General features: G+C 42.0%; 1 protein-coding gene across 6 annotated transcripts in view; it reads right to left on the bottom strand.

Annotated features, from left to right (window-relative positions):
- The window catches only part of sulf2b (sulfatase 2b), a 71,929-nt gene extending 47,202 nt beyond the window's left edge, over positions 1 to 24,727 (bottom strand). For all 6 annotated transcript variants that reach the window (XM_063884870.1, XM_063884879.1, XM_063884873.1 and 3 more), the window contains exons 1-2: positions 24,295 to 24,727; positions 7,241 to 7,271 (exon numbers count right to left, since the gene is read on the bottom strand). The gene's annotated coding sequence lies outside the window, so the exon portion shown is untranslated. The remainder of the gene's footprint in view (positions 1 to 7,240; positions 7,272 to 24,294) is intronic.
- Between the last annotated feature and the right edge of the window lie 2,606 nt (positions 24,728 to 27,333).

Below are 27,333 nucleotides of genomic sequence, written 5' to 3'. Positions count from 1 at the left end.
GTGTGTCACTGCAGTCCCTGAGGCGGTCCTCTCCACCAGTGAAGCAGCTGTTTCCCTGGGAGCAGGAGAAGAAGCAGCTGCTGCCTCTATGTGAATCCACTCTGTTGGTTTTACTGAACGTCTGCAGAGAGCCAGCAGCTCTCAGTCAGACCTCGGGCACATCAGCTTACCCAGCACCTCAAAATAAGTCTTCAGTAAAGTACAAGTACTGTATAAATCCGAGGGGGAACGCTCGAGCACACTGACTGATTTGCAGAGATTTATATGCAATAAGAACTTAAACTAAATCAAAGGCAAAAACATGTGTAGGGAACCTACAACAGGTGTGTTATTCCCATTGGATAATTATAATGATAATCAGTTGATCCAAACATTGGTAGGTCAAGTACCACAACCACATCAGGAACAAAAGCAGTAAAGATATCACTCAACAAGTTCATTTTTCTGGGGCTCTAAGCAGTATATAGAAGGGCCTATCAGCTCCAAAATCTCGAAAAATGTGACCCCTGTGACCCTAAGTATCAAACGTTGCTTGATCTGGAGGGAAGCTGGGTGTTGAAATAAAAAAAACAACGCAAAAAAACATAATTGATAGTTTCATGTTTGTCTAAAAAGAGAGAGACATGCACATTTCCCAAAACATTGATGCATTTTTGAGTTTGAAAGCGTCACCTTGTAACGTTGGGTATTTTGCCAAACTTGCACACTTAGTTTCAAAGTGCGTTTCTCTTAAATAACGTAAACATGAAAAACTCTATTGCTACACATGGATTTTCTATGAAGACATTACTTATGATCAGAAACTAGCAATTAACAACTTAGCTAACACAGCCAAACATCAAGCAAGTGCAACAAAACAGGATTTATCAAGTCAGCTACTGATAAGCTAGCTCTCTCTACTCACCCACACAGAAAACATCTTCATCCCAGCGATAATAAGCTTTCATGCTATCAGTGTAAACACCAACTGTCTTGGCAGCACGACTAAAAACAGCTAACAACTGCAGCCACCAGCAGCTAACAGCTAACAGCAGCTAACAATTAACAACAGCTAACAACAGCTAACAGCAGCTAACAATTAACAACAGCTAACAGCAGCTAACAGCAGCTAACAATTAACAACAGCTAACAACAGCAGCCATCAGCAGCTAACAGCCAACAGCAGCTAACAATTAACAACAGCTAACAACAGCTAACAACAGCTAACAACAGCAGCTAACAGCAGCTAACAACAGCTAACAGCAGCTAACAACAGCTAACAGCAGCTAACAGCTAACAGCAGCTAACAACAGCTAATAGCAGCTAACAACAGCTAACAGCAGCTAACAATTAACAACAGCTAACAATTAACAACAGCTAACAGCAGCTAACAATTAACAACAGCTAACAATTAACAACAGCTAACAACAGCAGCTAACAGCAGCTTACAACAGCTAACAGCAGCTAACAGCAGCTAACAGCAGCTAACAGCTAACAGCAGCTAACAACAGCTAACAACAGCTAACAACAGCTAACAGCAGCTAACAGCTAAAGGCAGCAACGTCAGTTAGCAGTAGTTAGCCGTTACCTGTTAGCGTTACTTTAGCTACAATCAGGCTTCCAGGCTACGCTAAACCACAGAGAAGAGGCAGAGCAGGTGGAGGACATCGGAGGGAAAACCAGTGCACATTTTCTCCATAAAATATGATCCAGTTTCACCAAAAACTACTTTAGAGATTGTTAAACCTTGAGTTATATAGAACAAGCTAACACAGGAACAACACAGTCAGTGTAGCATCTATTATACTACATTACTTCAAAAGGTACAACAATCTTAGACCATGTTGCTTTGAAAGGTGAGGAGCGATGGATTTACTGGCAGATCTTAGCTGGTTGCAGATGCTGTATATTCATATTAGATATGTTAATATGTTCCCAAACATTTCTTGGAAAAAAAAACAAAGTTGAAGGAATCTTATCAAAAGGGCAAAAGTATTATATGTCATAATGATTTTTCCACATACCAAAGAGTGTGTCAGAGGCAGGTACAGACAAGATTAAGTCTAACGCTGGGAATCAAAATTCATGGAAATGTTCCTGGAAAAAACTGACATTTACACCTTCATGTCTGAGCTTGTTCTGCAGTAATGCTTTAAGAAGACACCTGGACACATCTCAAGTTCACACCCTGCCAATCACTGCATGTACAAATGTGTCCTCAAACCCAAAAAATTCAATGAAGACAGATGTGTCAGTGATCATATGTCTAAAGATGTTTCCAAATGTGGTGTGGGGTATCCTCAAAAACCAAACATAGGAACATTTTTCAATTATGGTTTGGAGCACATTTAACAATGAAGGTTATTTTTTATGCGTTCAGGCGTCTAACCAAAAGCACTTTCAGAAAAAAATCAAATTTGAAACAAGGGAAAAGAAAGTGTTCAAATGCAAACTCATTTCCTGGTTTTATGACTCATTCCTGCACCACTTTCCTCTGCATCATCTAATGCATTATTTGGATGACATGCAGATTTTGTCAGAAAGTTCCTAAAGTTCAGATTCACAAATTGCTCCTGGAAACATCAACTCTTCCTCTTTCAACTCCTCTTCTTCTTCTTCTTCTTCCCTTCTCCATTACAGTATTACTCTCCATGTGAAGTCAGCTCCAATTAATTTATTAAGAGCTGTAAACAAAACAGAATCAACAAGACAGAGAGCTGCACCGAGCGACACAGGTCGATCACAACAACAGAGGACAGAAATACATCAATGACTCTCCTCTTCCTCCTCCTCCTCTCCCCTCCTCCTCCCTCCGGCGCTGCATCCATCCTGCCCACTCACAGACAGAAATAGACTGATGGAGAGCAGGAGGCTCTGCTGGGAGATGACCACTGGACACACACACTCACATGTATACTGTACTGTGCTCCTATAGACACACACTCTCTATATGTGGATGATTCACAGCCGACAGCAGGTTGAATATTTATACGCGTCACACTCGTCCGGTTTAATAAAGCCTCTCACCTTGATGAAGGGAGGATTTATTGCAGGTCTGTTATAATGGACTGCATTAGTTTTAACCAGGTGTTTGTAATAAGCTGAGTGTGTGTTATAGAGTCCCACACACTGCACAAGTGTCAAGGTGGCTGACTGAAGTAAATCAAGTGCTTTAAGAAACATGAGCTCAATCTAAACAGTCAGGATATTGGTAAAAAGGTGCGTCGTCATTTTGAAATGTCTATCCTGAATGTATGTCCTGATGATAATGAGACTCCAAATGTAAACTCCCTGCTCAATGTTGTCTGTCTTTAGGCTTATGGAAGATAACATATGTAGAATCTGTGTGTTGCTGAATGTAATGACTACTTAATCTGCTCCTGAAATGATAATCTATTTCACAAAAACATAAGAAATGTGTTGGAAAATTTGTTTAGTACAACTTATCGAATATAATGACATTTAGGATGATGTATGAACACATTATATGATCCATTTTGAATCTCTAAATCACAACATAAATGCTTTAATTTCTTTTCAGGATGACTTTTAAACATCCAGGGACTACAGACTGCACTGTCCCTGTTAAATATACTGGAGTAAAGTGACAGCACTATATAAAACCTGCGCTCCAACACATACGTGATAGGATAAGGGGCGAGAAGTGGCTAAGCACTTGACCAATCACAAAAGAGCCGGTCAGCTAACCAATCAGAGCAGACTGGGCTCTGGTTTCAGACAGAGGGTGAACAGAGGTGCTGCAGCACAGGCAGTATGAGAAACGTAAAGAGCTTTGTGAACACTAAAGCATGGAGACATGTCCCAGGAGAGGAAATAAATATAAATATACATTATATTTCTGCCCTCACCCCGATACAAAGGAAGTGAAAGAAATAAGGAAATAGGGAACACTACTAGATGATTCCTCTGCTTCTCTTTTCAGACACTATGTCCATATCTCTCTGGAAAATCAAAAACGCTGTCAGCTGGTTTTATTAAAACCATTTCTCGGAAAGTGTAGTGCCAATCATAATAAAATAATGTGTAATTTAACTGAGCCAAACCTTCAGAGAGCACATTTGGGATTCAGGAGTGCTGTTACAGAGGCAGACAGCCAATCAGCTTGAGTGTGACGGCTGCAGACTGAAAACATTTGAATTTAGCAAATAATTTCCTCTGAGATTCGTATTTCTCTCTCTGACACACACTTACTTTCATACCTCTGAAGACAGTAAAGTGTGAACCATCAAACACTTTAAAGACACACACACACACACACACACACACACACACACACACACACACACACACACACACACACACACACACACACACACACACACACACACACACACACACACACACACACACACACACACACACACACACACACACACACACACACACACACACACACACACACACACAGGTTCAGTCCCAGTGGTCACTGCAGTCAGGAGACTCAACAGGACAGGTCGACAATATGATGCATGGCTTAACTTTGTGACTGTGTGTGTGTGTGTGTGTGTGTGTGTGTGTGTGTGTGTGTGTGTGTGTATCAGTGATAGATGCTAGACCTGCTACACTGATATTGATAGAGCAAATCCCTGCAGTACATCTGACCTGTTTCAACTTAAAGGATCTTGCACCTTCAACCTTCCTGCAAAATGTGTGGGAGGGAAACACTTTTAGCCTTTGCAGGTCATTAAGATGCACTAAAACCTGAACAACACACTACAGGAAAGGGAAAACAGCAAAAAGCACCATAGGGACTCTTTAAATAGAAACGAAGAACACATGTTTTCCGATAAAGACTTAAGATTGTGTTCAGATTAATATATGGAGCTCTGAACATTTGACAGTGTATAAATGAACTATGGGATGTAAAGGAGACCTTCTACAGCTGATGAAACAATCTCTGCCCTGACCTTTTCTTTTCCACGCGTAAAACAACACTATATATCTGCTATAAGATAATATTCTCCGACATATTGGCTCGAATGGAGATTAATAGAGCGGGAGAAATGTCAACACGTTCACGGAAAGCAAAACAGAACTTTTATCCAGTTTCACAGCGAGACTATGTTTCAGAATAAGAGTTTTTTAGAGACTTTAATGTCCAAGGTCAATGGTGTGTGGATCAAAAATCAGACTTAATCGTCGGCACAAGGATGAATCAATCACTTAGTCAATCATTTCGCTGTTTCTGAAATTGAAAAAGACGCCAGAGACTGTCGACGTGACAAGTTTTCGGTCTCATCCAACTCTCTCTGTCTCTGCCCAGTGATCAGAAACACATGTGGGAAAACACACACACACACACACACACACACACACACACACACACACACACACACACACACACACACACACACACACACACACACACACACACACACACACACACACACACACACACACACACACACACACACACACACACACACACACACACACACACACACACACACACACACACACACACACACACACACACACACACACACACACACACAGGAAAGGAATGTGGAGGCGTGCAGGTCATCTGGAGCTGAACCAGAATCATCTGCAGGGAAACAAACAGTGTTTTCTGAGGAGGTTACAGAGTTCACACTCAAGCTCCTTCACTGCTTCCATGTTCTACCTCCTCTTCATCTCCACTATAAACACAGGTATAACAGGACCTGAACGGTGGCACTGACAGCAGCGCTTATACTATGTTTTATCTTCTACAAAACTTGGTGTTTAAGGTAAGTTTTGGTCCTTTCGCGGAGGCATTTTCAAAGATCTGGAAATGTTTTTGGTCCCAGGTACTAATCACGGTCTTGAGCCTTGATATTTGTTTCTCCTGAGAGGATTCAAGAACATCATTTAGTCTGAAGGCGTATGTCTACCTTTGGCTTGTTATGTTTGCACTGTTATCTTTTAATTACCTGTTTGAGGTGTCACTAATGAGGTTACATGGTGGACATGGAGGGAATGTTAAAAGGACTGCATTTGATTTGCACTTTCTCAGTCTTGAGGACCGCCCATGTGCTTTCTCAGTCAAGCCCTCATTCACCCATTCACACACATTCATACAGAGGGAAGAAGCTGCAGTACTAGGTGCAATTGCTCATGAAAACTAACATTCACACACACTCACACTGACGCACAGCCCCAGAAAAACTGGCAAAGAGCAACAGTCAGTTCAGAGAGAAGGTCACAGTATGTTTGTGGGACAGTTTATGGTCTGTCTTTGGCGTGTAACATATGACGTTTGACTTATTTGAAGCTAACGCAGTAGCACTTATACTGGTTTTGCTGGTTGAACGCTAATGTACCTGCAGGATTCTCACTTATTTTAGATTGAATCCTCACGGCTGGCTGCACAGAGCTTCAGCTAAATTAAATTGAATGTGATAATATAACGTAATCTGCTTTGTGAGGCGTCACAAATGAAGGTAAATTGCTCTCTGTTACTTTGCATGCATTGCTATTAAACTAGATTGAGGAACAGGCTGCACTACGGAGGTCACTGCATCACTATCCAACACTCTACGAGACACGTTTGGCCGCCAACATCCCGTGTATGTGTGGACTTGGCCTGAGTCGAATGATTGACTGATGAGAAAAACGAGAAGAAAGGAACGACGGGTTTAACATCCCGAACGCACCGTTTTCAGTCTTCATGTTGGGATGTGATGACCTCATGTGCGTGACTGTGTCGTGTGTTACGTGTTGCAGTGTGTGTACAGTACCAATGTATCGGGCTGATTGTGTGTGTGTGTTCATTGTTTGGTTCCAACCTGCATCATTAATCAGGAATGTGCGGCTCCTGTTACTGGGTCACAACCAGGGAACGAACTCTGAGTGTGTATCAGTGTGTATCTCTTTTTCTGACCAGAAGTGATGATAACAGTAGCATGCCCTTATTTTGAAATTAAAGGGTTGATAACAAAGCAATATTGTAAGAAAGAAAGAGAAATCCAGGACTACAAATTGCACTCTACGGACGTATAAAGACATATTTGTATATTTAAAATAATTAAAACATAAGAGAAGAATTATAAAATATAAGAAGGATAAGAAAATATAAGGAAAATATGAAAATAATTTTAAAAATAAGGAAATAAGAAGAAAAGAAAAGAAGAACAAAGAAATGTTTATGAAAAAACAAAAGAGAAAAATGTGTGAATAATCAGAGCTGTGAGCATATGTCTGTTTTTCTCTGCAGCCCAACAGATGCCTGTGTGTGGAGGAGTGAAAGAGATGGATCTACCTTCAGTGTGAGCCTCCTGCTGGGTTCAGTCCTGCAGAGAGAGAGAGAGACAGTTATCAGAGGAGCAAACACTCAGAGATAAACTCAGTTTGTTCAACAGCTTCACATATTCACTTCACTGCTCTTAAATCCACACAGACTCACAGATAATACAGCTGGTCTCTGTAAGTCGATCTTCAACGCATTATCAAAGCCCGACACATTTGATGGATACGAGAGCTTATCTTTTTTACAGTTAAAGTGTCTGAGGTTATTTTAGCAGCTGACAGAAATCAGGATTTCATCTCGTCAGAAACATTTCCAATTCAACATCTCTTGAATCTATGAATCTAAAGAAGCAAGCACTCTGTTTTTTTAATCATAGAGGCAAAGATGTAAAAAAAAAGTAGTCTAAATGTGCAAATAAAGCTTTGATTGACAGATAAGATATACTTTATTGATGCCAAATTGGGATTTTTTTTTCATTGCAGTGGCATGTCAAACAAGTATTGCACATAAGAAAGAAAAAGAAAGAGTCGAAAATAAACAATTATACAACATAGACATCTCAAAATAGAGGATAAAACAGAGCAGAGTGAAAAGGTGTCCGGTTTGATGCCGATGAATGAGCTAGCATTCTTAATCAGTTTGTTAAGTCTGCTCTGATGCTGCCGCCCCCCAGCAGACCACAGCAAAGAGGAGTGTACTGGCAACAACAGACTGGGAGAAGATCTCCAACAAGATCACAGAAGAGGAAGAAATAATACAAATTTAGCAGCTACAGTTTTTATATTTCAACGTGGCAGAAACATCTAATCAGAGCAGATATTTAAGGCCCTGATTATCCCGAAACAAAACAGCATCATCTTCATCCTAAAGGAAGACTTCATCACGCCTTCAGAGAGTGTTCCAAGAAGGTGAGGAGAGTATAGTGAGAGTTTGGAGGACTAGAACAACAGCACGGCGGCTTCAGGTGCTGCAGAGTGCTTCCTTCTCTCTGATGACCTCTGTGACCTCGGCTTTAGAAAACATGAGAGAAATCTGGTATAAAAGCAAGCACACACACACACACACACACACACACACACACACCAGTCTGTCATTCCTTTCACGTCCACCTCAAATCCCTCAGGGTGAGAAGCAACGAGGGGGCGATGAAGAAGAGGAGGAGGAGGAGGAGGAGGAGGTGACTGAAGGCACATTTACCATCTGTAATCAAAAGAACTCCATGTTGGATTGTCACCTCCCCCCTCCTCTTATTCTCCCCTCCATCCTTTCTCTCTCTCTCTCTTCAATTTCCTTCCCTATGTTGCAAAGCATGACCGGCATACTGATGGCGGGATTACACACCGACACACACACACACACACCGACACACACACACACACACACACTAGCAAGAGAAGTAATGACTTTCTGCCTTCTCTCTCAATTCGCTCTGTGCTGCCAATTCCCACTGGGTTTGTGTGTGTGTGTGTGTGTGTGTGTGTGTGTGTGTGTGTGTGTGTGTGTGTGTGTGTGTGTGTGTGTGTGTGTGTGTGTGTGTGTGTGTGTGTGTGTGTGTGTGTGTGTGTGAGCGAGAGAGAGAGTGTGTGAATGTGAAAGAAACAGAAAGAGCAGGAGACACGAGGGAGGTGATACGACATCTCCAATTAGCTGGGCTGGTGGTCTGTACGGGGTGTTCAGATTGTGGGTATGTGTGTGTGTTTGTGTGTGTTTGGGCTGGGTGAGGATAATAGGACCACACAGTAGAGGTCTTCAGGCGGGTTGAGGACCTGAACTTGAACCCGACACTCTGCTCCACCTCCGTTCGAGTCCAGATTAAAAAGATTGTAATTTTGTCGCTTTTGGACAAAAACACTTATTTTTTTCCTACTCTGCTGCAGCTCTGAAAAACTAATCCCTGCTCGACTCTGTGAAGCTACAACAGACACAGAGACATTTAAAGTTATCTTTAAGGGAGTAGCTTTTATGTCTTTTGGGGTTTCCCTCTCCTGTAGTGTGTTATATATGATTTAGTGCATGTAAATGGTCTGCAGAGGCTCAAATCCCTGTGTTCCCTCCAGAGGGAGATTCTCACACACACTCGAAACGCCTCCATAGGACTATTCAGTTTACTTCCGGACATCACTAAACTCACACTTCTTTTGGGTAGTGCTCCAACACATTGTACATGATAGTCGAAGGGGCGGGGCCTTAGTGGTTGACCAATCACAACAGAGTTGGTAGAGTATGTCCTCTTTAAAGTCAAACATAAAGTCTGTTTCATTTCCAACACCAGGGAGGGAAAGTTTCCAGCTCAGTTTGGCAGTATTACAAAAAAACTACTGGTCTGATTTTAATAAACTTGGAAGGGAGTCCCAGGGCAAAAAAACACCCATTTTTAAATGGATTGAAGTTGTGATGTAAAAACACCCACGAGAGAAGTCAGCTGGACATTTGTTTCCCACATCTGAGAGAATCTCCAGTTTCTGCTGCTGGTTAGTGTTGATGGATGACACACACATACACCCACATGTGTGTGTGTTGCACACAATGAGTCTGTGTGCCAGGTGTGTGTGTGTGTGTGTGTATGTCCACCAGTAAGAACCCTCAAATTCTCATTTCATGCTTCAGTGAGAAGCTCCTCGGCCATTGTTGCAGCTCCTCATCCTCAAATTCCTCCTCTCCTCATCCCCTTGTCTCCTATTCCCTTCCTCCAGATAAACTACTATGAGCTATAATAATATGAATACTATGCTAAAAGTGTTTAAAATATCCATATTCTCTCTTGCGACCTCTATCCTCAGACCTTCAATTCAGATAGGGGAAAGTAAATTGAAGAGGAGTGGAAGAAGAGCATCAGAGGAGGGATTATAGAGTGACCCCCTGTCTTTGGCAGACTGATGGGTTGTGAAAAAGGCAATTTCTCCCATTAAGTGAGCCACAGACTGTGAGATTGACCTTCTTCAGTGTCAATAACTTAACGTCAAAGTGTCTCATCTTTGTTTCCGTCACGGTGCAGCGCCGCTCTAAAGACATGCACGAGGCAGCTGGAATAATATTTTCCCTGAGCGTGTCCACTGACGCCGCTGAACGAGATGAATCTGACATCTTTACAACTCATTTTATGACTAAATCTTTCCAAAAAACTAGCGCAGAACAGGCAGCCCATGCTAATGATTAACTCTCACAAACATAGGGTTCAAAATACAGATTCACTACGAGTTTCTGCAGTTGAGAGTTTGGTGAAACCGACTTGAGTATTTGTACAGAAATCTCACTGAAGAGGATGAGGACAAGAATGAAATGTATTTAAAGAGGCCTTAATATCCCCTTTCCTGTAGTCTGTTATATACCTTTTTGTGCATGTAAATGGTCTGCAAAGCCTGAAACGCCTCCTTTGTTTACTTCCGGAACATAATGACATCAGTATGTAATATTTGTGCTTCTATTGGCTAGCACTCTGACACATTGTATGTGATAGGCTAAAGGGGCGGGACATCTCTAAGCGGCTGACCAATCACAACACAGTCGGCCAGCTAACCAATCAGAGCAGACTGGGCTCTGGTTTCAGACAGAGGGTGAAAAGAGGTGCTGCAGCACAGGAAGCATGGAGACATGTCCCAGTAGAGACACTAACAAAATGTCTCTTTAAAGGACAAACCTATCACTGGTTATCGCTGTATTATTCATAACATTTCTCATGCCACTTTTAGTTTTAGCAAACTTATTACCTAAGCTAAAGGTCTTCTGTCTGTGTCATTGACCTCATTGAGTCACTTGTTAGCAATGGACATTTTTAAGACACACAGGAGCTTCAGACATTCACCAGTGGAGTATTTACTGATGTATTTTATGTCGAACAACAAAGGGGTAGAGTCTGTTCAGTGTGTGTGAACAACAGACCTTATTTCACACTCCTAACCACACACACGTGCAAAACGCTTGTACACCTCAAGGCAGGAAACGGATGTGGTGCAATGCTAACTTCTCTCTGCACCCCTCTATAAAGATGTGCAGAAGGGGAGTTATCTGACCGAGTGCTCTACAGGTGCACTGTGAATCTAGGTGGAGTATTTTGGGATGGTGTCAGTCTTCGGTGACCGTGGTAACTGCCATCTCGACCGCCGACAGGTTTCCCCACAGGAAACCAAAACCATAAGCGACCTTCCTCTGAAACACATTTCACTTCCTGCTTCTGTCGGTTTGTCTTTACCCTGAATCACTTCGCTCCAGTTCCACTCAGCATGACACACACACACACACACACACACACACACACACACACACACACACACACACACACACACACACACACACACACACACACACACACACACACACACACACACACACACACACACACACACACACACACACACACACACACACACACACACACACACACACACACACACACACACACACACACACACACACACACACACACACACACACACACACACACACACACACACACACATTGACCTAATGAGTACCTCTCCTGGAGAGGGTGCTGCAGAGTTTAATTCTCTTTCTGTTTCTCTGTGTTAGTGTCCGGTGGGGCATCATGAGATCATGTCTGATGGCTGCTGGTTTATTCATGAGCTCTGCGTCTACAAAACTGCACACTCACTGATACCAGCCACCGTAAAACAACCAAATGTCTTGTAAAACTGGGATTAGATTAAGGGACATTGGCAGAAACAAAGACCAAACACTTGTAACGTAGAAGACAAAAGAGCCACAGAGGGAAGTCTCGTGGTGTGACGATCAGATCGGATCCAAACTCCAGGAAGAACACGAGTGTTTCTGAACCACAATGGAAAAGGACATTCATCAAAATCTATAATTTATACAGTCTACCATGCAGAGAAAAAGAAGATATGGAGGAAAAATGTCAAGAAAGGCCACGGAGAAGTGAGAGGAACATGGATTATAAACTCAAAAGGAGAAATACTTCAGTTTCTGCATTAAAGTTGATTTTAAAGCTTCTTTTATCCATTTTCTCAATTTTATTCCTATTCCTTCAAACATTTGAATCGTTTTTCGGCCTCACACTTCCAATTCCTACTGAGAACGTTTATAATATAGACTCCTTGAGAAGATTAACAAAAATAATCTGGTTGTTTACAAAGTGAGTTTAGAGTTCAGTTCAATAAAACCACGACGGCTAGGATGCAAAACTTGAGGCTTCAAAACGGGTGATGAGACCACTTGTTTTATACAGTGTATTGCATCAGCTGTAATGTGTGTGAACCTCACCAGACCATCATGAAGTATGTTAGTTATGGTACATGTATGCTTTATGATTACCTAGAAGAGAAGCATGACTCACTGTTCGAGGCTAAGCTATGTGACGCCGATGGAAAGGATGATTCAGCCTCAGCAGGTGAAGGACACATCGGGGAAGTAGTTGTACCGTGTGCTCCGTATGTGAGGACTACTTCCATTCTTGCAAGGATAATAAAAACATGTATCCTGATTCTGAAACTCAAGCCGGTGTCGAGAGAGATTTAAGTAAGAGCGTACACTGAAAGACATTTCTTTAGGCATCTAGTGACCATGATCACTGTGGAGTTCATAGCAATAATGAGCCATTTTAAACCCTAGTTTTACTTCAAATTCTTCAGAGTTGCATTCAAACAGAGAGTCCTGCAAGGTTACTCCACACACACACACACACACACACACACACACACACACACACACACACACACACACACACACACACACACACACACACACACACACACACACACACACACACACACACACACACACACACACACACACACACACACACACACACACACACTTCTATAAAACATGCAAACTCAGCTTCAGCAGCTGCAGCAAATGCAGAAGAGGAAATCGACTGAAGGCGGATGAATGTTAAGGAGATGTAGATCTGCTACACACACTTCCATTAAATGAAACTGTAATCTACTAGTGTAGTGTAGTAATATATAATAAGTTCTACATCTACTCCTGACCGTACGCTCTTAATCGCTCTGTCTTTTGAAATGAAAACACACTGCTGATTGCATACATTGATAGAGGAGGTGATGTTGCCTTTGAGAGTGTCGGGACTTCTTAGAATAACTTGATTTTTTCTGGAAAATGAATCGAAATTAACTTAAATTTGGTAAATATTGGCCGTTAAGAAAAAAGGTGTAAGAGGGTTTAATTTACTTCATGAGCAACACAATTTATTCAACCTTTTTCCCATAAAATCTCCTTTGTAAATGACTCGTTACACCATGAACTGTCGTTTGGTTTTCTGCAAAAATAAAAGCAATTTATCGAATTTACTGTATATTTCTATTTATATCTTACGGCTTTATCGCTTTCTTTTTAAGCTGCAAAAATAATGTTGTGCTTGGGCCTTATACTTTGAGAGTGTCGGGACTTCTCAGAATAACTTGATTTTGTCTTAGAAAATGAATCTAAATTAACTTAGATTTAGTAAATATTGGCCTCTGACAAAAAATGTGCAACAGGGTTCAATTTACTTCATGAGCAACACATTTTATTCAACCTTTTTTTTAAGTTGATTGTAAATGACTCGTTTCACCATGACACTGTCCACTGATTTTCTCTTGAAAAATAATCAAAAATAATTTAGAATTGACACCGCTACAAAATGAGTAACAGTGTGAGAAAGCGAGGGATAAAAGAAGCAGACTTGCTGCAAAGTTACTCCTTCATAAGCAGTGTCTCTGATGAATGACAGCATGTAAAATAAGTCATCACAGCCTGCGGTTCATTCAGCCGCTGTTTAGCACGGCTCTATAAAGGATTCAGATTCATTAAAAACTAAAAACCTCTCCCTCCTTCTTTTCGAGTCTCTCTGAAGGTCAAACGCTCCAACGCTGCGGTCTATAACGATTACCAATTTCATCAATTCTGCTACAGCGAGGGGGGATGGGGATGGGGGGGGGAACGGGGAGGTCTTTATCATGTAACAGCACAAGGCGGGCAAACACCAATCAGCTGCTTTGAAATAAATAAAACGCTCACTGACTGACCTTCTGTCGAACTGAAACAAAGTGGAAAGGACAATTAAGTGCGGGAGATTTATGAGGTGATTTACGAGGCACTGATATAAAGTCACACTGGAGGGAGAAACTGCAGCGCGTTCAGAAAGAAGGGACGGCAAACACAACATGATCGGGCTCTGCAGAGGAGCGAGCCATTCATTTCAATAAGGGGAGAGAGTTAAGGCTGTTAAAGAAGGTACGAACGCCGCAAAAAATTGAAACTTTGGAAGAAACTCGAGCCGACATTATGCTGCAGGGACTAATCGTGTTATGCTGATAAATAAAAGCCAGGATATGTAAGAGCAGGACGGAACAAGCAACAGAAAGGTGATTTATAATGATGCATAGTGAAATCAATATATGGTGCTGGAACTTTAAAGGTCCCCTATTATGCAAAATGCACTTATTGCTCTCTGTTATACATAAATATGTGTCCCCGGTGTGTAAGGAGACTCACACAGTGTCAGGAAATACAACCCTCTGTCTTTTCCTCCTTACCCACATCTCTAAAAACGGGGGTACAAACGAGCTGATCCAGATTTGCTGCCGATATGACCTCATATCTGAAATGTGGGCTGGCTTTACGTTGAACTTCTGGCAACGTCCCGCCCACGTCCCAACCCATCATCCCCCATACACAGTCGCGAGCTGAATCCCCTCCGCAGCACCTCTGTGTGTCTGTGTGTTCAGCAGGATGTCTGCAGGAGGGACTGAGAGTTGTTGTTTATATAATATAATGTCTCTGTTCTAGTGGGAAACACCGAGAAGGGTTTCAGAAATAATGCTGGATGTGGTTTGAACATAATATGGGGTTTAATCACGGCAGCGTTTAGCTGAGTTTCTCCCTTAGAAACTTCTCTCTGAGAGAGATCATGATGCTCCAAAGGGGCGTGGCCAGCTTCAGCTCATAAGGGGCGTGGCCAGCTTCAGCTCATAAGGGGCGTGGCCAGCTTCAGCTCCAAAGGGGCGTGGCCAGCTTCAGCGCAGCTCACATTTAAAACGTCACAGAATCAGCACTTCAGGAACAGGGCTGAAATAGAGGGGGATGAGGCATGCTACAATGGGGGATCTGTTTGGTATTTTGAGCAGAACACTTCACAGACATTGTATAGATATTGCCCTACAACATATTGTTCAAATATAGCGTAATAGAAGACCTTTAAGGGACATAATTCACTGTTGTAGTGTTGGTGGGCGACACGTTGTTGTTCCGGTTTCAGGATGTTATTCGTTTGTGGCTTCACAGTAGCATGAAGCTAAAAGGATATCATCGACGCTGCAGTATCAACTATCAATATGTGTTTAAATATGTATTATTCCCAACAAACACCAGAAGAATTGTGTCCCAAAATATTACGATAGCTGTGTTATGGCTACGTCACTAGAGGGCGACAGAAGAAGATGACGAAGCAGGACGCGCCTTTGTACACTTATCATATCTCTATAATAATAACCTTGACGAGAAGCTTCGTGGATTCTTTCCGGCTATTTCCTTCTTCAAGATTTAGAACCCAACAGAAGGAAGAAAGGATTAGGAAAGGTAATGGGGATCTGATCACTAGGATTAGACACCCTTTGAGGAGCATGAATACGGTCAAGAATGGATCTGTTTGTGAGGCGCTTTGAGTCGTGAAGAGTGGAAAAGCGTTGCATAAAAAGCAGTTTATTTAACATTTGCAACCAGACATGATAACACCCCCCACCTTGCTATTTTACTGTATAAAGGCATGGTTTATGGGGTGTGTAGGAGACAATAACTTGAATCCTTTAACAACAAAAACTTGAGAGACAATTAGACCAAGCAGATCCACTCTGGTGATCATTGCCACTTCTTCTTCTTCTGACTGTCAGGTGGAAGGTTTGTATGGCTTCACATTACATTATTGAGCCGACACTTGACGTGCGCGCGCACGCGCGCACGCACGCACGCACGCACGCACGCACGCACGCACGCACACACACACACACACACACACACACACACACACACACACACACACACACACACACACACACACACACACACACACACACACACACACACACACACACACACACACACACACACACACACACACACACACACACACACACACACACACACACACACACACACACACACACACACACACACACACACACACACACACACACACACACACACACACACACACACACACACACACACACAGTATCGTTGAGCAATTTGGTTTTAAAGTCGTGCCCAAGGACACACTCAACATGTTGTCAGGGGGTTGGGCTGAACCCCTGGTTTTCTGATCAGCGCTCTTCCCGGTAAAAAGTCAGCTTGTTTACACAAAGCAAAGTATATAAAAAGTCGGAAAATCTTGAGGTCCACCGACTCACCGACACACCGACACATTACTCAGGCTTTAGAAAAGAGACACACTTGGAAACAATATATTAAATAATGAAATGTTTTTAAAGAACTTAAAGCTCCAACAGCGTAAAAAAAGGCCAGTTCACCAAAAACAGAAAAAAACGTCAATGTGTTTCCAGTAAATCCAGCAAAGATATGATCTAATACCACACACACACACACACACACACACACACACACACACACACACACACACACACACACACACACACACACACACACACACACACACACACACACACACAAAGTGTAACACGCACACACACACAAAGTGTAACACGCACACACACACACACACACACACACACACACACACACACACACACACACACACACACACACACACAAAGTGTAACACGCACACACACACAAAGTGTAACACGCACACACACACACACACAAAGTGTAACACGCACACACACACACACAGTAATGCTTCAGTACACCGTGTGCAAAATGCCTTTCTATAGAACAGAAGACTTCCTGCTGTTCCTAACATCTCTACATGTGAACCCACTGACCCAACCCCCGCCCCCCCCACACACACACACACACACGCTCAGCCGCCTCACATGCTTCAAACTTGCTTTCTAAATGAATCAGTATTACTGCAGAGAGAAGAACAAAGACAGAAGGAAGAAAAGAGCGAGAATGTGATAAAAAGTAAAAGTGACAAAAACAAAGTGTGTGTGTGTGTGTGTGTGTGTACGTGTGTGTGTGTGCATGTATGCCCGCAGGCTCCCGCGCTGTAACGAGTTCAAAGGCCACCGGGATGTGTTGCCATGGTATCGACCTTGGACCGAGCAGGATCAGGATCAGCTGATGCTCAATGATGATGTCGTGTGTGTGTGTGTGTGTGTGTGTGTGTGTGTGTGTGTGTGTGTGTGTGTGTGTGTGTGTGTGTGTGTGTGTGTTCAGCTGGTTGTTAATGAAATGAGAGGAAATCAAACATGCAACTCTTTCTGTTCAACAGTATCTCGAACACAATCGATTTTTATTGAATTCTGAATGTTTGTTTCGGTGACCGTTTTTAAATCTTATTTGTGAAGCAAAGTTTTACTTTTAGCTCAAAGAATTGACGGCTTTATTGAAAGTAAAGGGTTAAAAATTGTTACGTTTTCCACAAGTCTTCCCTGTTGAGTCAGCGTTTGGGAATTCATAATTTTCTCTATGGAAAAATAAACTGGTTAATTTATTGACGTTGTGAGAAAAATAAATGAAACCATATTTTTAAAATCGTAGTTAAAGATAAAAACATTACAACCACAGAAAATGTACTGGACTATTTTTAGGTCAGAATATTAGGAACACCTCTCAATATCACCGAAATATTTGATTAGATAAACATCTCTCAGACTTATCACTAATAAATGAACTTGATTTAAACACAGTTTTTAATAACATTACTTTGTACAAATTCAGTTTTGAAATTTCGTACAACAGGGTTTAATTTACTTCCTGAGCAACACATTTTACTCAACCTTTTCTTTACAAGTTTAGCATAAAATCTCTTTTGTAAATGACTCAAATGTGTTCTGTTACACCATAAACTGTCCACTGGTTTTCTGCAAAATAAAACAATTTACCAGATGCACAGTTTATATTCTCACACTTTTTTAATTCATATTTATATTTTCTATATCTTAAAACTTCTTACGGCGTTATTGCTTTTTAAGACGCGAACATAATGACGTGCTTGCATTTTTTTTTTTTTACATTGAGCAGACTGCTGACTCGGACAGAGAGCCTAAAAGCACACATTAAATTATGAAGAGCATTTCATGTTCATGAGACAAATAAGTCTGAGCTCATGTGGAGTCACGTGACTCGCGGCAGCAGCTGATGAGAACGAGAAGAGACAGATCGACAACACTGGAAATAAAGTCAGAGGGAACAGAAGGTCGAGAGGTCAAAGGGGGATGAGGAAAGCTCAGGGCAAAAAGTGTCATATTGAGAAGCACACACACACACACACACACACACACACACACACACACACGCACTGTTTTGCTTGACAACCAAGTATTGATGCCGCTGGAGTTTTCTTTCATTGCTTGATGAACTAAGAAGCTAAAATATCTGCAAACAGATCCTTAAAGCTCCACAACTACATTGCAGAGCAGAGGGAAAAACCCCAAAAGTCTCTCACACACACACACACACACACACACACACACACACACACACACACACACACACACACACACACACACACACACACACACACAAAACCCCCTTTCTGTTAATCCCTGTCCTGACACAACAATCGTCCGTCATTCAGACCACACGCTCAAACGTCGATATAGGAAACCATCAATAAAGCAAACATCAATAAAGCAAACATCAATGGCCGCTGTTACAGACCATAATTACAGTCCTTCATTACAGCACACGTTATGCAACAGCAGAGAAGTTGCATATCACGAGAGGTGATTCATGGCCCCGTCGATCACTTTTTTTGTGTTGTCTCTGCAGGGATCCAGAACGGGATCAGAGTAAAATAAGATAAACGTTATTAATCCCTGCAGGGAAATTTAGGAGTCAGAGAAGCAGAAGGTATAAGAGTGGAACGTGGGAGAGGACGAGTTCAAACCAGGATAGTAAGGTAGAAATGCGAGTTAGAGTTCACATAAAATAACAAGAATATAGCAGGAGTCACGACCCAATGCTGTCAGGTTAATAATTGAGAAGGGGCTTTGGATTAGGCGTCAAAAGGAAGAAAATAGGGTAAAAAAAACATGTTTTATTTACTGTATTTGAAAAGAAAAGACTTGAAGTAGTGCTCTTGTAATGTTAGGTGACTTCGACTTGTATTGGCAGTATTGAGTGAAAGACCCTACAACTCACCGACACAGCGTAGTTTCTATTTTTAGCTCAGACAAATGACAGCTTTATTGTAAATAAAGGGTTAATCATTGATCATCTTCCACGTATCTTTGCTGTTGAGTCAGCGTTTGTGGATTCAACATTTTCTGAATGAAAAACTAGACTAAAAAAAGGCTTTTTACACACAGTTGAAGATCTAATGTAGTGTAATACAAAAACCCTGCCTTGAAAACTTCAAAATGTCCTTTTCTGGTCCCATGATTGGGAATAAGTTATTGCACACAGTTCAATAATGAGTTCATTCATATCCTGCTTCAAATAGATGTTGCATTGGACTTTTTTTTATTGTATTTTACATTTATTAGGGGCCAGAATATGAGAATTATTCTATTCACTTTTTATTTTATTATTATTTTGTCTTAAGTCCTTTTTTGTTGCACTGATGGAGGAGCTCGGGACCTGAGATTTTCAATGCCATAATGACAGACGATAATAAAAACCATTGAACCTTAAGAAACACAAATACTGTCAATAATAATGAAGTCTGGTTTAAAAAACATTTATATGATTACTTTAAAACTCCACAGTGACTTAATGTGTCATAAATACACTGCCTGGCCAAAAAAAAGGTCACTCTAATATTCGTTGGACCGCCTTTAGCTTTGATTACGGCACGCATTCGCTGTGGCATCGTTTCCACGAGCTTCTGCAACGTCACTACATTTATTTCTGTCTTGCATACATTTTTCTCCAACATCTTGTATTGATGACGGGAGATTCGGACCACTATGCAAAGTCTTCTCCAGCACATCCCAAAGATTCTCCATCGGGTTCAGGTCTGGACTCTGTGGGGGTCAATCCATGTGTGAAAATGATGTCTCATGCTCCCTGAGCCACTCTTTCACAATCTGAGCCCGATGGATCCTGGCATTGTCCTCTTGGAACATGCCCGTGCCATCAGGGAAGAAAAAATCCACTGATGGAATAACCTGGTCCTTCAGTATATTCAGGGAGTCAGCTGACCTCATTCTTTGGGCACATTGCTGAACCAAGACCAGACCAACTGCAGCAACCCCAGATCATAGCACTGCCCCCACAGGCTGGGGACCTTTCTTTTGACCGGGCAGTGTGTATATTTTATATCAGTAAAGCTGTTTTCAAATTCATTACATGGTGCACATTTATCTAAGGAAATGGCCACTGTGCTTTAGTAAATATATGCCTCTAAAAATAGCAGTGTTAATGTAATGTTAGGTGACTTTGACTCATTGAGATATGAAGTTATAGATCCTACTCCTACTTATTTACACTCTATGCGAAGGATGAAACACTACTATCTTAAAAACAGGGCTGTCAACGTTACCAAATAAACACGATACACTTCCCCTAGAACAGCTTTTTTTTCCCTGACGAAAAACGTTATGTTAAAATACTTTCAGACACAAACAAACAGAGACAATTTAGTTAAAAGATGTGGTGTAAGAAAGTGAAAGCTAATAACAGAGTTGAAGCACCCTGCTCTCCCCTGATTGGCTCAAATACATGGTGTTTATAGCTGGTGTATCTCAAATGGTTTATGATGTATTCGTAAAATAACTTTTAACTAATGAATATTATGTTTTACGGCCTGGAGAGTGTATGAGTTGTTTGTGTTTATGTGTGTGTGTGTGTGTGTGTGTGTGTGTGTGTGTGTGTGTGTGTGTGTGTGTGTGTGTGTGTGTGTGTGTGTGTGTGTGTGTGTGTGTGTGTGTTAATATTTGAAGAGTCTGGGTCAGTGAATGTTTACATTCCAGCAGCAGCTGCAAAGTAGCCATCAACCTTATTTACCCTCCTGTATGTGTGTGTGTGTGTGTGTGTGTGTGTGTGTGGTTGTGTGTGTGTGTGTGTGTGTGTGTGTGTGTGTGGTTGTGTGTGTGTGTGGGTGTGGGTGTGATGGATGGTGGGAACCCAGTGACCAAACCGTTATAGTTGCAGTAAACAGAGAGCCCACCGTTAAAAGCCACTGCAGCTATCACACACACACACACACACACACACACACACACACACACACACACACACACACACACACACACACACACACACACACACACACACACACACACACACACACACACACACACACACACACACACACACACACACACACACACACACACACACACACACATCGGGTGGCGTTCAGTAAACGTCTCGAGGAGTGAGACACATCGTGGCTGCATGTATTGTTACTTAATTTGTTTCCAAAGCTCAAATCTTGAGGTGAAAACGCAGATAACGTGACGGCAGACGGTCATGGTGGTCAGTCGACATCTTTGGTCCAGACTGGAATACCTCACTAACTAAAGGATGGATTGCTATTAGTATTTTTGGCAGCCACGTTCAGAACAGGAGGAATCCATTGGTGACTTTTCATCTGAAGTCAGAGTGAAACCCTTTCATCCTCAGGGGACCATGAAAATGTACGTGTACATGACAATACATCTAATACAACTAGTTGATGATTCATTTCGTTATACAGACAATTACCTGGCAGCTATATTTAAAGGACAAACAGCTTTTTTTTTCAAGCATTAATCTTAAATATTCACTAGTTTGAACTTCTTAAATGAGAGGATTCCCACCTGTGAAAGTACACTTTGGATTTTCACTGTTTGATACGACAGACCGAGACAATCAAGATAATCATAGTCTGACTATTAACTGTTTAGGCGTTTTACTCTGGACTACGACAGTGAACCTGATACACTAAAACATCGAGATATTTTTCTAGATATGCAGATTTATTCTCCTGCAGTTTATTGGATCATCAACGTCATTATGATTTCTACTCTACTGGCAGTCCATCGAATAGTTCATAAGATTTTGAAGCGTGATTTATACATATTAATGAGCCTTGTTCCCATGCTGCTGTAATAAAACAATCAATTGAGGATCATAAAGTATGTCTAATCTAATATTAAGCGGCAAATTTGGGGACTGAATCGTAATCTAACACAAAAATAACCTGCAATCCGTCTTCTGGCCAGCAGGGGGCGGCGACTCCGGTTTGCAAAAGGAAGTGAGATTGTGTAGAAGTTTATGAGAGCAATGACCTCGCTTCTTACTTGATTTATTAGCCCATTAAACAATTTACTGGTGAGTTTATGGTCTCATTCTCTATTTCAAGTTCTATTCAAGACAGCATGACGCTAATAAAGTAAATTATGGCTCAATTTAGAGTTCAATAGATAATTAAACAGGGTTTAGTTTTGGGAAAGGCTACCTTGTGATTGACGGGATGTTGTATGCTTTGGATGCTCTTTTGGTTTTACAACTTTATCTACTTCAAAGTGTGTTCAGTTCAAATTACGTACTTTGTTCTTGGGTCTTGTGTCACTTCTGGCAGCAAAAGGAAGTCAGAGTGTATAGATGTCTTTGAGAAAATGAAACGGCCTCTTACTTGACCCCAGTAAATATTTTCCAAATTAGTTTATGATCTAAAACTCTTGTTTGAAGTCACTCTCTTATATAGCGTGATGTTTATTGGCTAATTAGGTTCACATTAAGGATAAAATACACAATTAAGCTTGGGATTGACAGGTGAAGTTGTCCGGTTTGGATGGTGTACGTGTTTTCCTCTTACAAGTTAAACCCTTTCATGGTTTGTTTTAGTTACACATGACTTGTTCATGTCACTTCTGGTTGCAGAAAACCAAGATGGAGACCGCTAAAACAACACACTCAAGGCTTCAAAACAGTAATCCACAAACCAAAAGAGTTGGTTTACAGTCAAGGCTACTAAATCCACTTCTTATATTCGGTTTGGAGCTGTCACGCATATAATCTCACACTGTCACAACCTGATGAACCCTTTTGATAAAGAGGTGTGTTGTGGTTAAGACTCAAGCCATAAGTGCAACGTCTTCATTCAACCAAGGCCCTTTGCAAACCTCAGTTTCTCTTGCCTCTATCTTCAAGCAAATTTAAATCCAAAAACTAATCCAAGAAACCCTTTTTCTTACCGGTTGTGAGAGAGCTTTACTCCAATACCCTCTGGACCATTTGTACAGAAACATGACTCCCCCATGACTACTTTTTAAACCTCTTACATTCTGCTTTCCAAAGTGTTATTAATCTCCACCTGCTTTTGTTTTTATCATTTCCATTTGCTCTCTCCATGCATGTCCCTGTGAAAACCCTTTTGTTAGGAAAAAAACATACAAACTATTATTGTAATAAAAACAGAGCTGGGTGGAACAGCTCACCTCCCTTCCTTCCTTCCCTTTCCTTCCCTCCCTTCATTCATCCTCCCTTCTTTCTCTCTCTCTCCTGACTGACCTCAGTGTTGCACAGCTAAAACACACTCCCACGTGTTCTGCAAGCAGGAAGCAATAAACACACACACACACACACACACACACACACACACACACACACACACACACACAGTGCAGTTAAAGCCGCACGTGAAACACAGTGTTGCAAACAACTGTGACAAGTGTGAGTACAACATGGCCTCAGAGCTAATGCGAGGAGCACATCAGCAACTGGAGCAACACACACACACACACACACACACACACACACACACACACACACACACACACACACACACACACACACACACACACACACACACACACACAGTGAAACAAAGCTGCTCAAACCAACAGAAACTGACACACAGTGAAGTAGAGCAGAACTGAAGTCTCTCTCTCACACACGCACACACACACACACACACTTTGCAAATCAGTCCACAAGTGATGACCTCAGAGCAGAAGCAGCAGAGAGGTTCTTGCATGGGTTCTTCTTTTTTTTTCAAACAGAGTAGAAAGTACCTCCTGCTGTGTTTCCTCCCTCAGGACGTCCTCGCTGTCAGCAGGTGTTTTCCTCTCTGGCCCCCGATGTGCAGGAGGAGGAGGAAGAAGAAGAGGAAAAAGAAGAGGAGGATGAAGGGCTCGGATCACCTCACCTCCATTAAACTGTTGCTCCTTTTAGCCACTAAACTAACTCTGACACTGTCTTCCTGTCTGTCTGGAGAGGAAGAGTTTGTAGCCTGAAGGGGGAGGAAGAAGAAGAACAAGAAGAAGAAGAAGAACAAGAAGAAGAAGAGGTCTCACTTGGCTTCTTTTTCCTGTGCTGTGACTTTTCTAACACCCCTCCCTCCCTTTTCTCTATCTGGATCTAACGGCGTCCCAGAGTTCCTTGCTGCAGCCGCCGCCGAGCCGCCGCTGGTAAAGCCATCTGTTGCAACACGTCTGCCTGCCTGCCTCTCCACTTTCACTCTCCCTATACTTCCCTCTCCCTCTCTCTGTCTCCCCCCTCCCTCTTTCTCTCTCTCTCTGCCCCTTCGCTCTGAGAGAGGAAGGGGGAGGAGCCTGGTGCTCGCTGGGTACCAATAGGGAGGCAGAGAAATCCCTCTGCCCGACTGGAAGGGGAGGAACCAGCAGCTCAGAGGACAAAATGAAATAAATACAGCAGGAGGGGAGGTGGCCAGGGTAGGGAGGACAGAAAGACACACGCACACACACACACACACACACACACACACACACACATGCACACACACACACACACACACACACACACACACACACACACAAGGTATGCAGGCAGACAGTCACTCACTTAGAGTATTCTCTGAGTTTAAAGAAATGTTAATGCTAACACAACAGATGGACTAAATTTGACATTCCACCAAGGACACTTCACTCATTTTACCCATGAAAGGACATTTTATTCATGAGAAATTAGTTGTTTGAGGTTTGAGACAAAAAAAAGCACCCAAAAAAAAGTCAGAAAATAGTTTATAGAACCTTGGAGGATTTAGTTTCAAATTCACAATCTATTCCATCTCCAGTGAGCCCTGAAATGCATACGTGACACTTTCTGAGGTGGTGTTGCTGTATAAGCATGGTGGTGATTCATGATCGTCATTGATTTGAGTTCCTGCAACATGCGGCGAAATTAAGCATCATAGCAGAACAGCATTATATATGAAACCGTTGAGAGAGAAACAGAAATCTGCACCACATGCAAAGCTGAGGTAATTAAAGAATATGGCTTTCAGGCAGGTATCGACTATCGTGATGAAGATAAAGTAGAGCACAGCCACTTTAATAATGAGCTTCATCAGAGGGCAGGGTAGCAGTAATGCTCACTCATTTGTCTGCTGCTGCTGCTGTTCGTGTCTCTCTATATCAGCAGGATATTTGCACATTTCAGGAAAGTAAGATATGCACATTGTTTGGTAAACTATTGTTCCTTTTCTCTGAACCACAGAGAAAACATCTCATTAAAAAACACCAACAGTGAGTCACACGAAGGCAAGAGAGTCCCAAAAACCTGCTGCACATCTTTGTGTAACACCAGGCTGGAAACAAGGGTTTTGATTTTACCTCTCTGGGTAAAAAGTTTTACCTGTGACTACTCAAAGTATAAGTTTGTATAAAGTTTCTAAGATGAATTCATAGTATGCTTATTTAAATTTTCATATCAGTATGTAGTGTCTCTCCTGGGACATGTCTCCATGCTCTAATGTTCAGAAAGCTCTTTATGTTTCTCATACTGCCTGTGCTGCAGCTCCTCTTTTCACCCTCTGTCTGAAACCAGAGCCCAGTCTGCTCTGATTGGTTAGCTGTGGCCGGCTCTGTTGGGATTGATCAACCTCTTAGAGATGTCCCGCCCCTTAGCCTATCACGTACAATGTGTTGGAGAGCTAGCCATTAGATGAGAAGTGATGTCACTATGATCCTCAAGTTAACAAAATAATCCAATGGAGGCGTTTCAGGTAGGCGGGGCGAGAAACTCTTTGCAGACCATTTACATGCATAAAAACCTGTATACCACACTAAATGAAAAGATAAACACAAGAAAGGATAAAAGTCCCCCTTTAAAAAAATGTTAAGGATCAAAATATTGAATAAAGACAGGCGGTAAGAACTGAGACCGCCTAGAGGAATAGAGATATAGAGTTGTATATCATCTGCATAACACCATTACTTTGAAAGGAGACTATGAAGAAATGATAATGCCTCCTGAGTTAAATAAGCTTTAAAAACTAGCAATGAACGTCAAGGGGGAATAAATTAAATAGAACTACAACTAGGAAGGGGGAAACAAAAAGCTGAGGCTGTTAAAGCAGCACAGCTATGCTACCAGTCACACACAAGGGTTTAATGTTTGTGTGACTACATACTTCTGCCCATGAAGTTTGAGACAGATTTGAAGTGAGAGAGGAAGAGCGGGAGCAAAAGGGGGGGTGGGGTGGAGGGGAGAGATGGAGAGAAAACAGAGAGGAAGGGAGGGGGGGGGTGGAGTGCACATTGTAATGGAGCTGTTGGCAGAGCTCCTGGCTGTTCATGGGTATTCATGTAGCTGGTGGCTTCAGTTAAATGGAGCGAACAGAGAGAGAGGGAGATGAGAGGGAGGATGGGAGGGTGGGGGGGAGACAGGGGAGACGGGTGCTGAGTTTCAGCCGAACAAGAAGTCTGCTTATGCCCTTTCCGATATACACCATGCAAACACACACAGACAAGTTAAACGGGGGAATCTGGATTCGTCGAGCCAAAATGGAGGGACTCTCCGTCGGTGCTGCAATTTTCTCGACAACCGTTCCTCCGACTGACCTCACACTTGGCGGGTTTATTGCTGAGGAAGTGTACTGTCAATGCACGCACTTGAGATCTACTGAACACATTTATCAGTAGGGTATTATGTACTTTGTGTAGAGTATTGAGAAGAGACCCCTTTTAACTGTTACACTGCCAAACAGCTCCATTGCTTTTTACAGTACATTCATAACAGAGATCTACAGGACAGGTTTATGAGTCATTTCCTCGACAAGCGTTCATCCCATCGACCTCACACTTGGCGGG

The sequence above is a fragment of the Eleginops maclovinus genome, chromosome 1 (assembly GCF_036324505.1).
Source record: "Eleginops maclovinus isolate JMC-PN-2008 ecotype Puerto Natales chromosome 1, JC_Emac_rtc_rv5, whole genome shotgun sequence".
In the NCBI taxonomy this organism is placed as follows: domain Eukaryota; kingdom Metazoa; phylum Chordata; class Actinopteri; order Perciformes; family Eleginopidae; genus Eleginops; species Eleginops maclovinus.
The sequence above is the reverse complement of the archived record's forward strand: the minus strand, read 5'-3'. Positions and strand labels throughout refer to the sequence as shown.